The 17723-nt window shown below is 47.9% G+C and overlaps 1 pseudogene; it reads right to left on the reverse strand.

Annotated features, from left to right (window-relative positions):
* Nucleotides 1-16655: 16655 nt before the first annotated feature.
* On the reverse strand, nt 16656-16775 carry LOC116148729 (U2 spliceosomal RNA; annotated as a pseudogene).
* Nucleotides 16776-17723: the final 948 nt, after the last annotated feature.

Genomic DNA, 17723 nt, shown 5'->3' on the forward strand with positions numbered 1-17723 from the left:
AATAGGATTTTCTCCCCACGTTTCAATCCTTATGCTTTTTTTTCCCCTCACCTTGCCACTTTTGGACCTGTGTACTTTGGATAAAGCTCAGCAATTTTTCACATCAGAGGCTGGGGCAGATGTGTGGCCTCCCTTGACCCCAACTGAGTAAAATATTGTCTCTCTTTTGCATGAAGATTTCCCACAGGAGAGTGGGAAAGCCTGAGAGCACAAGGATGTTAAGGGAGCAAAAGTAGAAGCTGTCCAACGATCTCAGCTGTGTGCGCTGAGACACCAGCAATTAGGAGCTGCCCGGGGGAGCTGGACCCCTGACCTGTGTGTCAGGCTGCTCTGGTCAGGCACTCAGTATGGGTAGAATAACAACAAAAAACCCACGTGGTGTTTCTCAATCTCTGTTCTCTCCCAAGCAATTATCTGTTCTTTCTTCTGAAGACAGACTCTCCTTAAGGAAACGGAGTGCTCTTTAAAACTCCCCTGGCAATGTGGCCCTGCTTCGACTGGGAGTGGGTTTTTTTTCCCCTTCCTTTCAACTTCCTTTTTCTTCCCTTCTTTTTTAAATTTTAAAATTTTTATTTACTTATTCCTTTTTTAGTTTTATTAGGTAGCAACTCGGAGTGGTTTTAACACCTATTTATTTGTTTGTTTGTTTTTATTGAAGTGTAGTCAGTTACAACGTGTCCATTTCTGATGTACAGCGTAATGCCCCAGTCATGCATATACATACACGTATGTTCGTTTTCATATTCTTTTCCATTAAAGGTTATTACAAGATATTGAATATTGTTCCCTGTGCTACACAGGAGAAATTTGTCTTTTCTCTGTTTTTATATATAGTGGTTAGCATTTGCAATTCTCAAACTCCCAGATTTATCCCTTCCCACCCCCTTTTCCCCCCAGTAACTGTAAAATTGTTTTCTATGTCTGTGAGTCTGTTTCTTAATACAAATACATTTATCCTCCAACTCTGAGGAGAAGAGGGGTCCCAGCCGCGGTGCCTGGGACCAGCCCACACGGGCCTGTGGGAAGGGCCTGTCCAGCTTTCCAGAACTTTGTGAGCAAGTTGTTAAAGGCACACTACAGCATTTGAAATTAAGTGATAACACCTGGCAATGATATCACATTAAAAGCAAAGGTAATAGACACTCACGATTCATCTCGTGCTCATTATCTTACTGCACTTGTGATCACGTCTATTGTCTCATGCAGTGGAAGTACTATACAATGGAAATGCCAGTGCACAGCTCTCCCCGACTCCGTGCCCGGGGCCTTCACTGGGCAGTTCCGGACAGGCCGTGGGAATCAGCAGATGCTGCAGAGCGGCACCCCCTCCCCGAGAACTGGTTGTCAGGCATTTCCCCACCCACCACTGGCTCCACGGGCCTGAGGGGGATGGGTCAGAGCCACCCCAGCATCAGCCCACCTCGGAGGTCTGCCATTTTTGGGGGCCTTACTTGTACACCCTCCTCTGCTCAGGGAGAGGGGAGTACCGTATTTACTCAGTCGAAGGGCATCTGGACCAGATGGCCTCCCTCAGACTGCGGTGCCGAGGAGCTGGCTGAGGAAATATTTTCCCAACTCTGCCTGGTTTCCTTTCGAACAGGAAGAAAACTGGTTTCTAAGGAATGCAGCCAGTGGGTAAGTAAATAGGGCGGCTGTGATGTGAGTTCCAGCTGAAGTAAAGACAACTTATGAGTCTGGTTTATATGAAAAGGAAACTTATAGATTCAGATTTTCCTCCCTTCCTGCCCTCCTGTGTGTCTCCCTACAACAGGACCCAGTCTGTGCTTACGTTGCCCTCCCCTGCCCCCAGGGAGGGAGTAGGCACCTGGTTATTCCTTGGCTCCAGGACAGGATAAACTTGCTGTTTTCTGGACACTTGTTTCCAGTGGTGGAGCTGTTTATTTCTCTATTCATAGTGGACATGGCCGAGACTCCATAGCACTCTCTCAAGGGCTCACGTTCAAGGACCTGCTATTCTGAATTGGACTAATCCTCCAGCCTCAGTTCCATTCGAAGCTGAGTCACGTCACTTGAGAGGCAAAGACAGAAGGAGGACGTGGGGAACCCAGCAGGTTTAGGAATTCAGCTAGATTTCGGATCCTCCCTGAAAAGAGGCAATGTTCTTTCCTACCGCCAGTCCTGATGGTGAATTAGCCACAGCAAAGATGCATGCATACATCACTCCATGTCAGTCCAGGCAGACCTTGGAGACATGGCCAGGCTTGGCTCCACACCACTGCAAGAAAATGAAAATCACAAGAAAGCAAGTGGCACAAGTATTCTGGTTTCCCAGAGCATTTTAAAGTTATGCTCTACTATCCTGCAGTCTATCAAGTGTGCAGTAGCATTATGTCTTTTAAAAAAGTACACATCTCAATTTAAAAAATACTTTATTGCCTCCAAAATGCTAACCACCGTCTGAGCCTCCAGGGAGTTGTAGCAGTAACATCAAAGATCACTGATCACAGATGACCACAGCAAATCTAATAATAATCAAAAAGTTTGAACTATAGAGAGAATCACCCAAATGGGACACAGAGACATGAAGTGAGCAGATGTTGTTGAGAAAAATGGTGCTGATAGACTTGCTTGACACAGGGTGCCTCAAACCTTCAATTTGTTAAAAAAAAAAAAAAAAAAGCCATATCTGCAAAATGCAATAAAGCTAAGCACAATAAAATGAAGTGTGCTTGCATATGCCAATGGCACTACGGAAATGGCTCTATTTACTAGTTTCCATTTGTTCATTGTGTGTGTTAGGGTGTAGCCATCTATTGTAAATCTGAATGCTTGTGAAAAAGACTAATGAACATAAATACAAAACAGAAACAGACTCATAGACATAGAATACAAACTTGTGGTTGCCAAGGGGGCGGGGGTGGGAAGGGATAGACTGGGAGTTCGAAATTTGTAGATACTGACAGGTATATATAGAATAGATAAACAAGATTATACTGTATAGCACGGGGAAATAGATACAAGATCTTGTGGTAGTTCATGGTGAAAAAGGATGAGGCAATGAATATATCTATGTTCATGTATAACTGAAAAATCGTATTCTACACTGGAATTTGACACAACATTGTAAACTGACTAACTCAATAAAATAAAATTTAAAAGAAATTTTTAATAAACCTGCAAATTAATAAATGTAAACATATAAAAGAAAAAAATCTAAATGCTTGCATGTATACGGGGTGTGTGTGTGTGTGTGTGTATAGACAGGCATATGTGAGTGCCACTGAGGTGCCTGTGTGTTTGAACGTGTGCAGAATCACACGTGTGTGTGTTCCTCTGTCTGTGGTTTTGCATACGCAGATGTGATTGCACGTGAGCAGGAGTGGGACTTTCACAAACCTGGTTGAAATGTTTGGAGAATGTCATCATCTTCTAAAAATAGAGGAATGAAACATTTTAAAGAAAGAATTTTAAAAAACACCCAAACATATTTCTTTTTTAAAACTCCCTATGTGTAATGGAAAAATAACAGATATTTGCATTTTTCTATTATGATAAGAACTATTGACTTCATCCAGGGACAGGATTTTGTCATTCAGTTTAAGCGAAAAGTTCTTGAGAAGGAACGCTGTAAGGGGAAGGCTGAGAGGCCATGGCCACTGGACGTACCAAGCTTCCACTGCTTCTCTCCAGCTGCGACCGTCTGCCTCTAAAACATCATGACCCTCTTCCCACTGCTCAAAGGGAGGGAGCTTGTCTCTAGCTGCGGACGCCTTTAGCACCTGGGCATGGGGCCGGGGGCCATGCCCTTCTTTCTTTTGAGGACAAAGAGACACAAAGAAGACATGAGATTGTGTTGCAGCAGAAAGAGGTTAGAACCAGGGGAAAACGTCTCTAATTCTTTTTGGACCATGAGATAGAATAAGGACTTTCTGGACTGTTTGTGAATTCTCTTCCAGGTGATTCTAAGAGGAGACGCTCCCAGCTCTCTGAGATGAATTAGAAGCAGGGTCATGGCGGGGCATCTAATCAGCAAGACGACCTCTGGAAGATTTAACAATACAGTGATTGGTGTTTGTTGGGCGTTTGTTGTGGCGGCATCCATGGATCGAGGGCTTTGTGTGTGGCAACTCATTCGACCGCCGCCGCAGCCGTGTAAGGATAACTATTACCCTTACTTAACATATGAGGACAAGGAGGTAAAGACACTTGGCCAAGGTCATGTAGCTAGTAAATGACGGGTTCAGGATTCACACCAGGTGGGCTGACTCCAGAGTCCCCACTGTTGGCCATTAGTCCTGCCGAGCTCGTCCTGCCAGCTCGGGTCTAGGGCTATTGCTCACATACAGCGGGTGAACATCGAAGTCCCGACTACCAGGAATACTTGGGTTTATTCTATGAAAACCCAAAGCTGGAAGGAAACCTCGGGAAGTCACCTGCCCTCATAGGTTTGGGGGTGGAAAGTTTCTGGCTGGAAGGAAACACACATATTGAGCGCTGAGTGTGTAAGAGCCACTGTGCTCTTTGCTTGTTACAATCACCGTGCCCTGACACACGGGTATAACAAACCCTTTGTCTTGTTGTCCCCCCTAGAGTTGTAAAGTGTGTCTTCATTGAAAGCCTTCCATGCCCACAGACCTCTAAGGGGAACTGCCCTGCCACCGCCCCTGTAACTTTGGGACCGTGTCTTCTTGGGTACAGCTGACTCGGGCAAAGGTCACCCAATGGCAGCCAGCTGACAGCCACACAGACCGGGCACTCAGGTGGTGGCTTTGAGAAATCCTGGGTGGGAACTTTTGGAAGCAGGAGGTCGTTAACAGTGGAAGTTGAGGTGGAAAGACTGTGACATAACAGAGAAGCGAAAGGCCACGGAGGTCATGTGCGAGGTGAGGTTATGAGGGAGCAGAAGATGGAGGTGGACGGGGGCTACCAGGAAAAGAAGCCACGCGCAGGGAGAGAGGGGAGTGGCTGGATCCCAATGGCCTTCTGGCTTCAGAACAACTGTCAGTCCAAAGTTTTCAAGTTTTCAAGTTATTTCTATTTTTTCATATTATGTTAGAATTCAGACCGAATCCAGGTTACCCCATAATAAGGCTTTTGGTGATTTCTGTTCCAAAAATGCCACTGTGGGCGGTGGAGAATTAGTAAAGACGGGCAAATGTCACATAACATGAGAGCCATCCTACGTGCGCCTGTATAACTGCACCTCACATACATTAATAGTTGTAATAGATACAGATCATTGCAGCACTTTACTCTCTGCAGAGTTGTTTTAGGTATTTATAAAAGTCCATCGTGTCATTCATTTGTCATTCATGTGACCGTCACCGTGTGCGGCAGTGGGAAACAGATAAGAACCACTGCAGGGTAATGTTATTCGCCTTTCCCAGAGAGTCAGACTGAGACTCAGAATGTTAGTTCCCTGCCCAAGACCATGCAGCTGGAACGTGTCAGAGATGGGACACAAATTTACATCTTGACTTCACACGCAGCAGTTCAATGGACTGAAAATTCTGAAGGCTTCTGCTACAAAACTGCTAGATCCTACATAAAACATAATTGTTATGTCAGTGCCAGGCTCACAGTGAATAACTCTGCAAGGACAGAAAAAAGGCCTTAAAAGCCATGAACTAAAACTAGTACTGTGAATGATAAGCATAAGTAAAAGGTGAGGGTTGCCCAGAGGATAAGTGCTGGTACCAGGGCTGCCTTTAGGAGACTAAGCCTTGGACCATCAGCAAAGTCGGGGAGCTGAAACCAAGACCCTGAGGTTAAGCCAAGGACTGACTACAGCATAAAGCTGTCTGAGGCCGGGAGTACTCCTAGCTTCCAGCAAAAGCAAATGCACGTTCTCATTGAGGAAAGCATCTTCCTTTTAGTTCTCCAGGCTTTCCAAAAATAAAAATCAAATATCAGCTCACCATCAAAGACCAGTAAACACATAAGAAATAAACCACCACCACAAATGTAGCCCCTTGCCTCCCACCAAGGGCTTCGGATATTGAAATGACCCGATACAGAATATGAAGTCATGATACAGGAAATGTTTAAAGAAGTTTTGAAATGGAATGACAATTATGAGCAGGGAACTGCATTACCAGAAATGGCAGGGGTACATATTTGAGGGAGCTCCAGGGTGTGAATGAAAAATATTGCAGCCACATCAGTAAACAAAGGATGCTGTGGCCATCAAGCCATCAGCCACTGCTGCCACCCCGCTGACAGCGAGCAGAGGGAGCTCAGTATGGAGACCAGCAGGCAGCCCCCTCTGCGGCCACCCCCCAGTGGTGCCCCCTGAGGGAACTCAGGATGGGAAAGAATAGGACACTGGCCCTAGACGGCTGGGCGTGTATCAGAGGAATGATTTCAATGAGCCCAGACTTTTGTACCTTCACATACATAGAAAAGCACTGAATTCCTTTAACTTGAGATGTCTGGTTTTCTTTTACAAACAGTGATCTTTTGATACTCTGACCACCTGGTCTTTGTTGTGAAAACTTGTACCTCCTGGCTGCTCCCTGCCACTTTGGAGCAACCCCCAGAGCGATCCGGGCTGTCATCCAGGGCTTAAGCACTCAGAAATGTCCACCGAATAAAACATAACTCTCAACTTCTAGGTTGTGCATTTCATTTCAGTCGACAAGGGCCAAAGCCCTTAGCAGCCCTCCTTCATGAAAGGCAGGAAGAAGTGAGACCTCACTGCTGTATCCAGGTGGCAGCCAGTGGCCGAGAGGGAGCTCGCTCGGAGCAGATAGGTAGCAGTTATGGGGCATGCCACGAAGGCCCCCAACCCCTTCTAGACCTTTCATGGTCCCTCAGAGGCCACAGCTTGGTAAACACAGCCTTTAGCATGACCTCCTCGGAGTGAACGTGCCTGCCGGCATGGCAATAATCAACTCAGTGTTCCCTCTGGGCCTGGGGCTGGCTGGGTTTTGCTTTCCATTTTCCTGAGGTCAGAAGTTACTTCATAGTTCACTTGTACCCAATTTCCCTTTGGATCAGCACTGAAACAGCTTTTAACTAAAAGCTTTCTCCCCATTGAAATGCACCAAACTCGGCTAAGATCCCGAGACTTTAGCTGGGCTCCTTTCAAGCCCCTGAGAAGCATCTTTGAAGGGTGATTGATTTGCTTAACACTTGGTGCAAATATGAAAGGCAACTGCCTCTCCTTGGTTAACATCTGCATCAATGTATGTGATTTCTTTCTAGGGCCTGACATTTCTTGAGGGTCTTCTCAGGCCCTCCTCCACAAAGAGGAGAAGGTACAGAGAGGAAGAAGGCAATAATTGGCCAGGATGAGACAGGAGGGAAGGGGGCAGGTCACGGCCTTTCAAGGAATGACAGCAATTAACACCAAAATGGTGGAAGATTCAACTCTCAGTTGGCCTTGAGGATTAAGATGGCAGGAGGTTTGACTTCTAGTAGACCTTGAGCTTCATTATATGCTCATTGTAACAGCGTGATAAATAACATGCCCACAGGCGCCATGACAGTCCCAAGGCTGACCACAAAAGGTCAAAGAGTGGGCGGTGGCCCAATTTCTGGGAATCCCAGCCCCCTCCCCAGGGTAGTTGGAATGGTCCCACCTGTAGGCATGTGAAGCTACGGAGCCCATAAAAATTGGCAACACCACACCTGGCTGCTCTTTTTCGCTCCCTCCTCTTCAGAGATGGCCCACACTCTGTCTGTGGAGTGTGTACCTGCTTTTACTCTAACCTGAGCACCCCATTCCCACAGCTCTTTCCTTGCTTTCCCTTGCCTTACACTTTATGCAGTGTGCACCTCTCTAAATAAATCTACCTTTACTCAGCTGAGGCTCGCACTTGAATTGTTTCCTGCACGAAGCCAAGGACCCACACCTGGCACACCCCAGGGGCTCCACCAAGACCTGGGACACAGCCCTCCTCATGCCCCATCTCCGTTTTCTTGCATCAAAGGGACCCAAGAAGTCAGTGCAAGGACTGCTCTGTCCCTCCCAGGATCTGTATCTCAGCCTCCCCTGCTCTGGACTGGCCTATCCCTCCACTCTGCTCCACCCTACCATCCCCTGGTCCTTTTCTTCTTCTTCTCCTGGGCTCCTGGACAAGAAAGGACTTTCCTTCTGTAATCTAGACTTTGCTGCACTGTCCCTCATTTATTTTTTATAAATTGTTAACTTATTTATCTTTAATGGAGGTACTGGGGATTGATCCCAGGACCTTGTGCATGCTAGGCACAAACTGTACCACTGAGCTATACCAACTCCTTCACATTTAATCAAGATCTCTCAGGCTTGGGACCCTGGAAGTCCTATCCTCACTCCTATATCACTTAAGATAACACTAAGTGTTATAACAAATAAATTCTTTGTCAAAATTGCCCACATCCCTTCCTGATTGCTAACCAGATGCAAATGCATTCAAATCTCCTCCCCAGGTCTGCTTCTCTAAGGTAACAAAGGCCCCAGTTAATCCAGCCCTGAGCGGCAGGAGAAACATCAAGAACTCCCAGTCCCTAAACCTGAAAGAGGAAACAGTCAGCCTCTGCAGCATTCATGGTCCTTGGTGTTCATCAGAAGCACCTGGACGGAGATTATATTACAAATTCCTGGCCCGACACAGAAGCACTGAATTAGACTCTCGTGGGACAGCGTCCCCTTGACTGCACCAACAGCTGTCTTCAGGTAATCCAGCTGCCCACAAAAGTTTGGGGATTTCTGGTTTAGGGGTATCAGTTCTATGGAATCTGAAATGAGAGATACTCCAGAGAGACTCTAGACCTCGTGACTTAGAATTCTGGAACAACAGAAACAGAGGTCGGAGTAGGAATGATTGCCAGCCCTTACCCACTGTCCCCACTTCCCAGGCACTATTTCTAAGTGCTTTTCATGTTATTTCCTCCTCACAGTAACCCTGTGAAGTACACACTACTGTCATCTCCATTTTATAGGGTAGGACACAGGCGTAGAAAGCGTTTTCCTAAGATCACATAGCTAGAAAGTGGAAAAGCCTAAATTTGCTCTCAGAAAGTCTTACTCCAAAGTTTCTGCTCTGAACCACTATGCCATATGATTGTCCCATCCTAACTGGCCCCTTCTCCTTTTTTGATAGGTGTAGGGGTTGAAAGGGGAGAAGGCATCCGGGGAAGAGCTGGGAGGAGGAAGACAGAAGCTCCGTCCATCGAGCTCCGTCTTTCCACCTGTCACCAGTCCTTGCAACGCGAACAAGAGGAGGATAACGAAGAGGTCAGAGAGGGGGCGATGAGGAAGATAGTCCCCCCCATTCAGTCCGACCACTCAGGGCAGAACCCCCTGCGGCCCCGCCACGTGTCTCAGGAACGGCATAGTTTGCTCCCTTTGTCCGCCGTGTCTTTTCTCTGCATCAGCACCTGACAAGGTCCTCCGGATCCTTCAAGGCTCTCTGGGAAGCCGCAGGTAACTCTCCCCCACTAACAGGGCTTGCAATGACATTTCAATTCTCTTGCAATGATACCTGTTTGCATTTTCAGTCACGTGTTCCCTGAAAGCAGGGACTCCACAGTCCTGTTAAATAATTGTGGTCCCCATGTTGCTGAAAGGTCAGCCCCCGTCCCTGATGAGCCAAATATTTCAGAGAAAGGGTTTTGGAAATTAGAAGAAAAGAGGCAGCTTTATGGCTTTGCCGGGCAAAGGGGACGCACAGCCGGCTGGTGCCTTCCAGACTGTGAGCCCCCCTTGGGGGTGGGGTGGGCTGGTTCTATAACCATAGCTCAAGCGAAGACAACAATCAACCGAATCATTTATTTGGTCACAAGATTTGGTGGTGACAGGATGTCCCCGGGCAACGGTCCTGTGGAAACTGGCCTTTGCAACTTTTCAATCTTTTCATCTCAGAGGCACCTGAGGCATGCTCCTCTTTTTGACAAATTAGCGCGTTTTGTAGGACTACATTTCCGTGACCTTCTTCCTGGAGAACGACTCAGAAACCGAACATGATTATAAATTTTAATTGCTACAATAACGTGAAAAGCAACAAAATCCATGACTTCAGCTTTAACAATGGGCCCGGGGCTGGGAGCAGTGACCGGTTGGCCAGGTTTGCTGACGGCTCCGAGGGCAACCAGCAAGCATAAGGCCAAGAGTTAGTCAGCCTGAGGGCGGCCATTTTACTACTCCTCCTTCACCCATGTTTAGCACTTAAAGACACTCAATAGATGCTGTTGGGGGGTAAAAAAAAAAAAAAAGGAATGAGGGAATGAAACATTTATCGAGCACCTACTAGGCACAGACACCACTAGACCCTGTGGATCTACGAGGCCCTTGCATTGTCCCTGATGGCAAGGAACCTACAACCCTGTCCAGAGAAGCAGACGTGCCCCCAAGAAAACAGAACTGGAGGCATCACTGGTCTCCCACGTCACTGTGACTCAGCCACTGCCCAGCAGAAATTCTTTCCTGGTAGGAAAAGTATATAAACCCTTGTGGGTATTTTCTACAATCCTGTTCCTTCTTGTCTGTTTCCACCCAGAGTCACCTTTAAATAGAAAGACCCATGTCCTTGTGGTTTGGAGGATGCGGGAAGCCAGGGAAGGGGAGCTGGAAAGGGCACTTCCCAACTGCACTAGGGGACAGGAAGGGGTGGCAGAGTGAGGAGGAGAGGAAAACTGACAGAGGCCCCAGGCCCCTGGTGAAGGAACAAGGGACTTCCCAGGGAGCCAGCCTGGAGGAGGCAACGCTCCTAGGGGCGATTCTTATGTCTGGCTGCTAGTCCAAGGCTGCTGTCCACAGTCTTACTGTTTTAGGTGGGGTGGAAGGGGCTGCCTTCTACTGCTCCCTCTCCTCCACCAGCTCTACTCAGAGTCCAAAAGCCCTAAGGCCGGATGGGCTCTCCAGTCCGCTGCACAACATTTGTTTGGGCCTTGCATCCTAACTGACTCCACACTGCAGTTCCAGGATGTAATTGTAAGCCCATCACGACCCCTTCTGTCCTTGGATAGAAATGTGCAGAGACGTAGAGCAGAAGCCGGGGCTGCTCACGCACAAGGGGCTGGAGGTCATGGTGGGTGGGAGATCTTGGATGCTAAGCTTTGCCTGAATGGATGCACGGTCATCTTCTGAGGGATGAGAGGGAGCAACGTGGTCAGGAGCCCCAGCCAGGGCCACAGGGGTCAGGAAGGAGGCAGAGGCATCCCACGAATTTCCCCAGTGGAAAAGCAGGTGTGCGAACACAGGGTGGAAAGTTAATGTATCTCCCAGATCCACATTATTTTCTTTTTCTTCTGCTCTTGGACAATTCCCAAATGACTTGTCCAGGCCTGGCCAGTCCCTCAGCAGAGCCTGGCTGGATGAGGTGAGGGCCGAGAGGTCAGCGCTGCCAACAGGCCCAGGAGTCCCAGATTTGTCCTCTTTCCAGAGCGAGTCGGTCCAGGCTGCCCTGGCAGGTGACCTCACCTGGTCCCCACCCCAGTCCCGTGTTGCAGTCCCGCACCTGGGTGAGAGGGATCGAAGGTGCCGGGCCCAGTGCTCTGGGTCTGTGCATCAAGCTTCTCATTCACCTCTGACTTCAGGCCCCTGTTCTGACAACCAGCTTTCTTCCTGACTCTTGAGGCCCAGTTCCTCATGTCCTGAAGACCTCGGCCTCTCTGCCAGTCTTCTCATAAAGGCTCAGTCTGACACACCTCTCCCTCTGGGGCTGCCGGCTGCCCGGCCCTCCTGCTCTTTGCCCGGGACAGCAAGCCCCCACCAGGCACCCACAGCAGCCACTGTTACTCAGCCACACGGCTGTCCTGCCTTTTCTGCTGAGGGCAGACCTGGACCCCGCTGATTCCGAGCCCCCAACAGCCACTACCAATGTATCAGACCTGGCCTGGGGGCTCCCGTTCCCCCCTAATCTCAGAGGGATACTGACATTATGCTACCTATTTTAGGAAGAGGAGAACTGGGGAGAGAAAGAAGATACAAGGGTCTTACCTGGTTCTTAATCCAGAGTGCACTTATGCCAACTGCATGCAGAGATGTCTACGTGTAGGACTCCGTCCTTGCCCCAACTGGGCTCGAAGCCCACTTCCCCGGCATCCTCTGAGTGTGTCTTTGGGAGCCCCAGGCCCTGACTTACAGTGTCCGTCTGAGGCACTGGTTTCCTAAACCTTGTGCTTCAAAATCACCTGCCAATCTGTTAAAAATGAAGATGCCTGGGGCCCACTCCATTCTTACTAAGAATTCCCTGAATTGGGACCTGAGAGTCTGGTCCTACACCAGTATTCTTTCTTTCTTTCTTTCTTTCTTTCTTTCTTTCTTTCTTTCTTTTTTCTCTACATTTAAAAAAATCAAAGTATAGTTGAATTACAATGTTGTATTAGTTTCAGGTGTGCAGTAAACTGGTTCAGTTATACACACACGCACACACATACGTGTGTGTGTATGTGTGTGTGTGTGTATGTATTCTTTTTCAGTTTCTTTTCAATTTAGGTTATTACAAGATACTGAATATAGTTCTTTGTGCTATACAATAGGCCCTTGTTTATCTATTTTACTATCTTTTTATTGAAGCATAGTCAATTTACAATGTTGTGTTAATTTCTGGTGTGCAGTATAGTAATTCATTTATACATACAAATATATATATTCCTTTTCATACTCTTTTTCATTATAAGCTATTACAAAGTATTGAATATAGTTCCCTGTGCCGTATAGTAGGAACTTGTTGTATAGTAGTTAGTATATACAAATCCAGAACTCCCAATTTATCCCTCCCCACTCCCTTTTCCCCCAGTAACCGTAAGTTTGTTTTCTATGTCTGTGAGTCTGTCTCTGTTTTATAAGTAAGATCACTTTTGTCCTTTTCTTAGATTCTGTATATAAGTGACATCATATGGCATTTTTCCTTCTTTTTCTGGCTTACTTCACTTAGTATGACATTCTCCAGGTCCATCCATGTTGCTGCAAATGTCATTATTCTGTTCTTTTTTATGGCTAAGTAGTATTCCATTTTATAAATATACTACAACTTCTTTATCCTGCCATCTGTTGATAGACATTTACATTGCTTCTTGCCTTGTCCATCTACACCAGTATTCTTAAAGGGTAGTCCACAGACCAGTGGCCTCATGAACACCTGGGAACTTCTTATAATTGCAAATTCTTCCTCTCTATCCCAGACTTTGGAGATGGGGCCCAGTAACTGTGTTTTGACAACCCTCCAGGTGATTCTGATGCCCACAAAAATCTGAGAACCACTGCCCTCGGTGATTTTGAGATAGACTCCAGTTTGAGAGCCATTGAGCCAAGGGACCTTCCAGAGTTCTCATTCCAGCTGCAGCTCCTTTGGGCAGCCCAGTGCCTCCCAAGAGGTAAGGAGAAAACCCTGCAACATCTTCAGTCTTCTCTAGGGGACTGGCATGTTGAAAGGGAGGAGCTGGAATGCACAACTTCTCCAGGCTATTGCTATATCTGCCATTGGTTTCTGCTGGCTGCTAGACCACTAGCCAGCCAAAGGCCCTTCTGAAAGGTGCTATTCAAAGTTGTTAGGTGAACAAACACCATTGCTTTTTTCCTTTCCCCTGCACCTGGAGCTGTGACCAGAACTGTTGGCTGCTGCCTCTGTGGCCCCAGGAGAGGGTCAGAGTAAAAGAAGCTCCTGCTGGGGAGCTGGGCCCCTGGGAACGGGCTGGCCAGAGGGTGAGGAAGAGGGGCTGCCTGCCAGAAAATAGGCCCAATTTCTTGGAGTGAGAAAACCAATCCCTTGTCTATATCCTTAGCATGGTGCTTGCATTTAAAAGGTGCCTGAATGGTGTGCCGTGCCGAACGCTCACCAGATGGCCTCTGGGGGTCTCCCAGTCTGAGGGGGACACATGGACAGGCCAACCATCCTCAGACAATCCAACTGCAACATTAGAACCAAGATGGGAACCTATGTTACAGCCCAATCGAGGGGCAGGGCACTTTGTGGGGAGCTGTGGACCTTTATGGTTGCAGACAGAGCAGAGATTTGCGTCTGTCCTGCACTCTGTGGCCCACATCACATGACCAAAGCAGGGCTCCGAGCTGAGCTGGCCGCTGCACAGAGGGAACCACACAGTTGTGCTTCCTCTCTCAGGGGTCTGTGCTCTTAATCACTTCTGCAAGGCAGTGTGAGTCCTGGGTTCTGATTTTGGGTTATTTTTTTAACCTCCCATCCTCTGATTCACTCGGAGGCTAGGAATAAACCCACTGGTATGTTATAAAATCATAAGGCTTTGACTTGTTGAATTTGAACCCCAGAAGGAGTCAACACGCACTCTCTCCCTACTCATAGCCCGGAAAACCCTTCTTACTAGCAGGGGGATTGGGCACCTTCCATGCCCTTTCCCAGCCTCAGTCTTTCTACCTGCAGGATGACACTGTCACCCTCACAATGCCCTGATACCACGTTACAGGCATTTAACAAATTCTAAGCTCCTACTTACTCTCTCCTTTAGGCTGAAGAAGCCAGTGCCCCAAGTCCATAAAGTGGTGGAAGTGGGGCCTGAGTCCAGACGTTACTGAAGGCAAGCTTGTGAGCCCGACGCACCGCGAGGCCAAACAAATGGAAATGTCAGAGTTTGGAGCAGAGAAAGGTTTATTGAGGGCCAATCATGGAAAACGGGGTGGCTCATGCCCAAGAAAACCCTGAACTCCCTGAAGGGTTTCAGCAAAGTATATTTAAAGGCCTCGTAAGGGGGGGGGGGGCTGTCACAAGGTACGTGATCAGCTCGTGCACAATTCTCTGATTGGTTGATGTCAGGGTGGCAGAACAGTCAACACTATAAACCCCTAAGTGCCAGAAGTTCTGGGGCCATACATTCTCCATCATCAAGTAGTTAATTTCTTCCCTTTTGTAGTGGTTTTAAGCATCTGAAAAACTCAGGAAATATACAAGAGATGCTATTATCTGGGTACTTCAGAGAGGAGCTGCAGCAGAGGACAGGGGGAGGGAATCTGAACCTGGAAGACCCTCCAGGGACCTGCTGAGTTACAAGAAAGCAGAGTAAAGATGACGGCAGAGATGGCAGTGATGCAGCTGCAAGCCGAGGAATGCCAAGAACTGCTGGGAGCCACAAGAAGTTAGGAAAAGGTAAGAAAAATTCCTTCCCTGAAGTATTCAGAGGGAGTGTGGTCCTTCTGATACCTTGATTGCAGACTTCTGGCCTCTGGAACAGTGGAAGAATACACTTCTGTTGCTTGAAGTCACAGAGATGGCCGTAACTTGTGCTGACAGCCTTAGGAAACTAAGACGCCCGTCTTCCTCCCAAACCTGAAGCATGGCTGCTGACCCCTCCCTAGCCGGCCCAGTTCCCATCAGCAGCCTCTGCATTCTCACTGGTCTCCACCTTCACCTGGCTCTCCAAAAAGTAAAATAATGTGTTACACGTGAATCATGCTTTATCAACGATATCAGTTTTCACTCAGCTCTCACAGCCGCCCGAAGAGCTTTCAGTTTTGTTGACTCCACTTTATAGATGTGGAAACGAGACAGGAAGGGGGCAGGGCACAGCCATTTAAGGAATAAAACAGCAGTTAACACCAGGATGGTGAAAAATTCAACCCCCAGTAGGCCTTGAGGCTCAAGATGGTGGGAGATTTGACTTCCCTGAGTTTCATTCTATGCTCACTGTAACACATTAGCATGGTGAATAACATGCCCACAGGCGCCATGACAGTCCCAAGGCTGACCACAATAGGTCAAAGAGTGGGAAATGGCCAACTTCCTGGGAATCCCCGCCCCTTCCCCAGGGTGCTTAGACTGTCCTTCCACTTGTTAGCATATGAAGCTATCATGCCCATAGAAACTGGCAACACCGCCCCTCACGAACGCCCTCTCTCTCTCCCTCTTCAGAGACACAGCCCGCACTCTGTCTAAGGAGTGTGTACCTACTTTTACTCTAACCTAAGCACCCAACTCCCACACCTCGTGGCCTTTCTCTTGCCTTTTGATGCATCTCTCTAAATAAATCTACCTTTACTCAACTGTGGCTCGCTCTTGGATTCTTTCCTGTGTGACGCCCAGGACCCACACTTGGCGGGGCACGTCGCGGGGAGTCACCTGAGGCCTGGGACACAGCCCTCCTCACACCCCACATCCATTTTTCCTGCATCAGAAACTTCCAGCCCTTAGGCATCCACTTGCTTTTCTTTGGAAAACAAAGTCCTGATGTGTGTCTGCCTGAGCAGAACTAACAGCCCTGGGAAATCTCTGGCCTCACCGCAGCTCAGGCCGACCTGTCACAGCCCACGTCTCCTCCTTATCGGAGTCATCAGTTCCACTCCCTTGCTTATGTCAGCCCATGTCTCCATCTTACTGGAGTCGTAAATCCACTCTCCTCCCTTATACCAAAGCCCCCTTCCTGGCTTATAGCCAATCCGAAATCTGTTCCCCTGTCCCTTTGGGCTCACAGCCCCTTCCTCACTGAAAGGCCCTGCACCTTCACACGCGGGGTCACACAGGCACCTCTTGTCTGTGTGGCCCTCTTTTGCCCGTAGCAGTGGACTATTACACGTTTCCTTTGTTCTTAGGCTTCTCCTTGCCTTTGGTAAATTCTTTTTTTCTTTTTAATTGAGGTACAGTCAGTTTACAGTGCTGTGTCAATTTCTGGTGCACACGCAACGCTTCAGCCATACCTGAACGTACATATATTCGTTTTCATGTTCTTTTTCACCGTAAGCTACCACAAGACGTTGAATACAGTTCCCTGTGCTCTACAGTATAACCTTGTTTATCTATTTTATATATTCCAGTCAGCATCTGCAAATCTTGAAGTACATTGCCCTCGGACAGAGGACGTAGATATTAAACTGACAAGAACAGACACTACAGTTGATCTTAGCCAAAAGGCCGAGAAGCGATGCCTTTGGTCAATTCTCTTACCACCCATGACACCGGCCTGCCGTGTGTCCCCCGCCAAAAACTGAGGACCAGAGAGATTAAATGGACTATCCTGGGATCTCATGAAAGATCCAAGGATGAACAGAGAGATTCTGACTTTATGCCAGGGTTCTTTCTCTTTAAGCTTTTGTTGTTGTTGTTGCTGTTGTGAAGTATAGTAACACACACACATAAAAATGCACGAAACACAAATGTATGGCTCAGGGTCAGCAACACTCACATAACCACTAATGAGGTCAAGGAAGGGGACGTTGCCAGCTCCCAGGCACCCCCTGTCAATCACTCTTCCCTCCCTCCGCCCCAGGGTGACCGCTGTCCTTTGCCAGGCCAACGCTCTTTTCACCAGACCGTGCATTCCAAATTGACCTTTATGTCAGTAAGAATCAACGAACGCTGCAGTAAAAAGACAGAAACCTGTGTGCTGGGGAAACACTCCAGGCTTCTTCCTCTAAGGCTCAGGAGTTCCCTGAAGCTAGGACTTTCCAGGGCTCTTCTCCATCCTACTCTTTAGGTGAAAAATGAAAACAAAAACAAAACTCCCAAGTGGTCTTGACATTTTCAGAACTCATAAAATCTGGCCGTGGCTGCCACTTTTTTGAAGCAGTCAAACCATAGACTGTTAGCAAGGAAGGAGGGAGGTGGGAGTGCAGAAGGATGGGCCCAAGGGCTGGGATCATGGATGAGTTAAAGAAACAAAACCATAATTACAAAGTCTCCCAGGACAGGAGACTTCTGTCTGCCACTTCTCCCTCCCCTCTCCTTACAGAGGTGCCTCTGCTACTTGCGGGGTCAGCCAGATCCACAGGATTTTAGCCTAATCTTGCCCGGAGACAGGAGTAAACCACAAGGATTCTTGGGCCTTTCCTGCCTGAGGTTGTGACATCTCTCTTCTCCAGGAGTCTGCATTCC

This window comes from Camelus dromedarius, chromosome 21 (assembly GCF_036321535.1).
Source record: "Camelus dromedarius isolate mCamDro1 chromosome 21, mCamDro1.pat, whole genome shotgun sequence".
Taxonomy (NCBI): Eukaryota; Metazoa; Chordata; class Mammalia; order Artiodactyla; family Camelidae; genus Camelus; species Camelus dromedarius.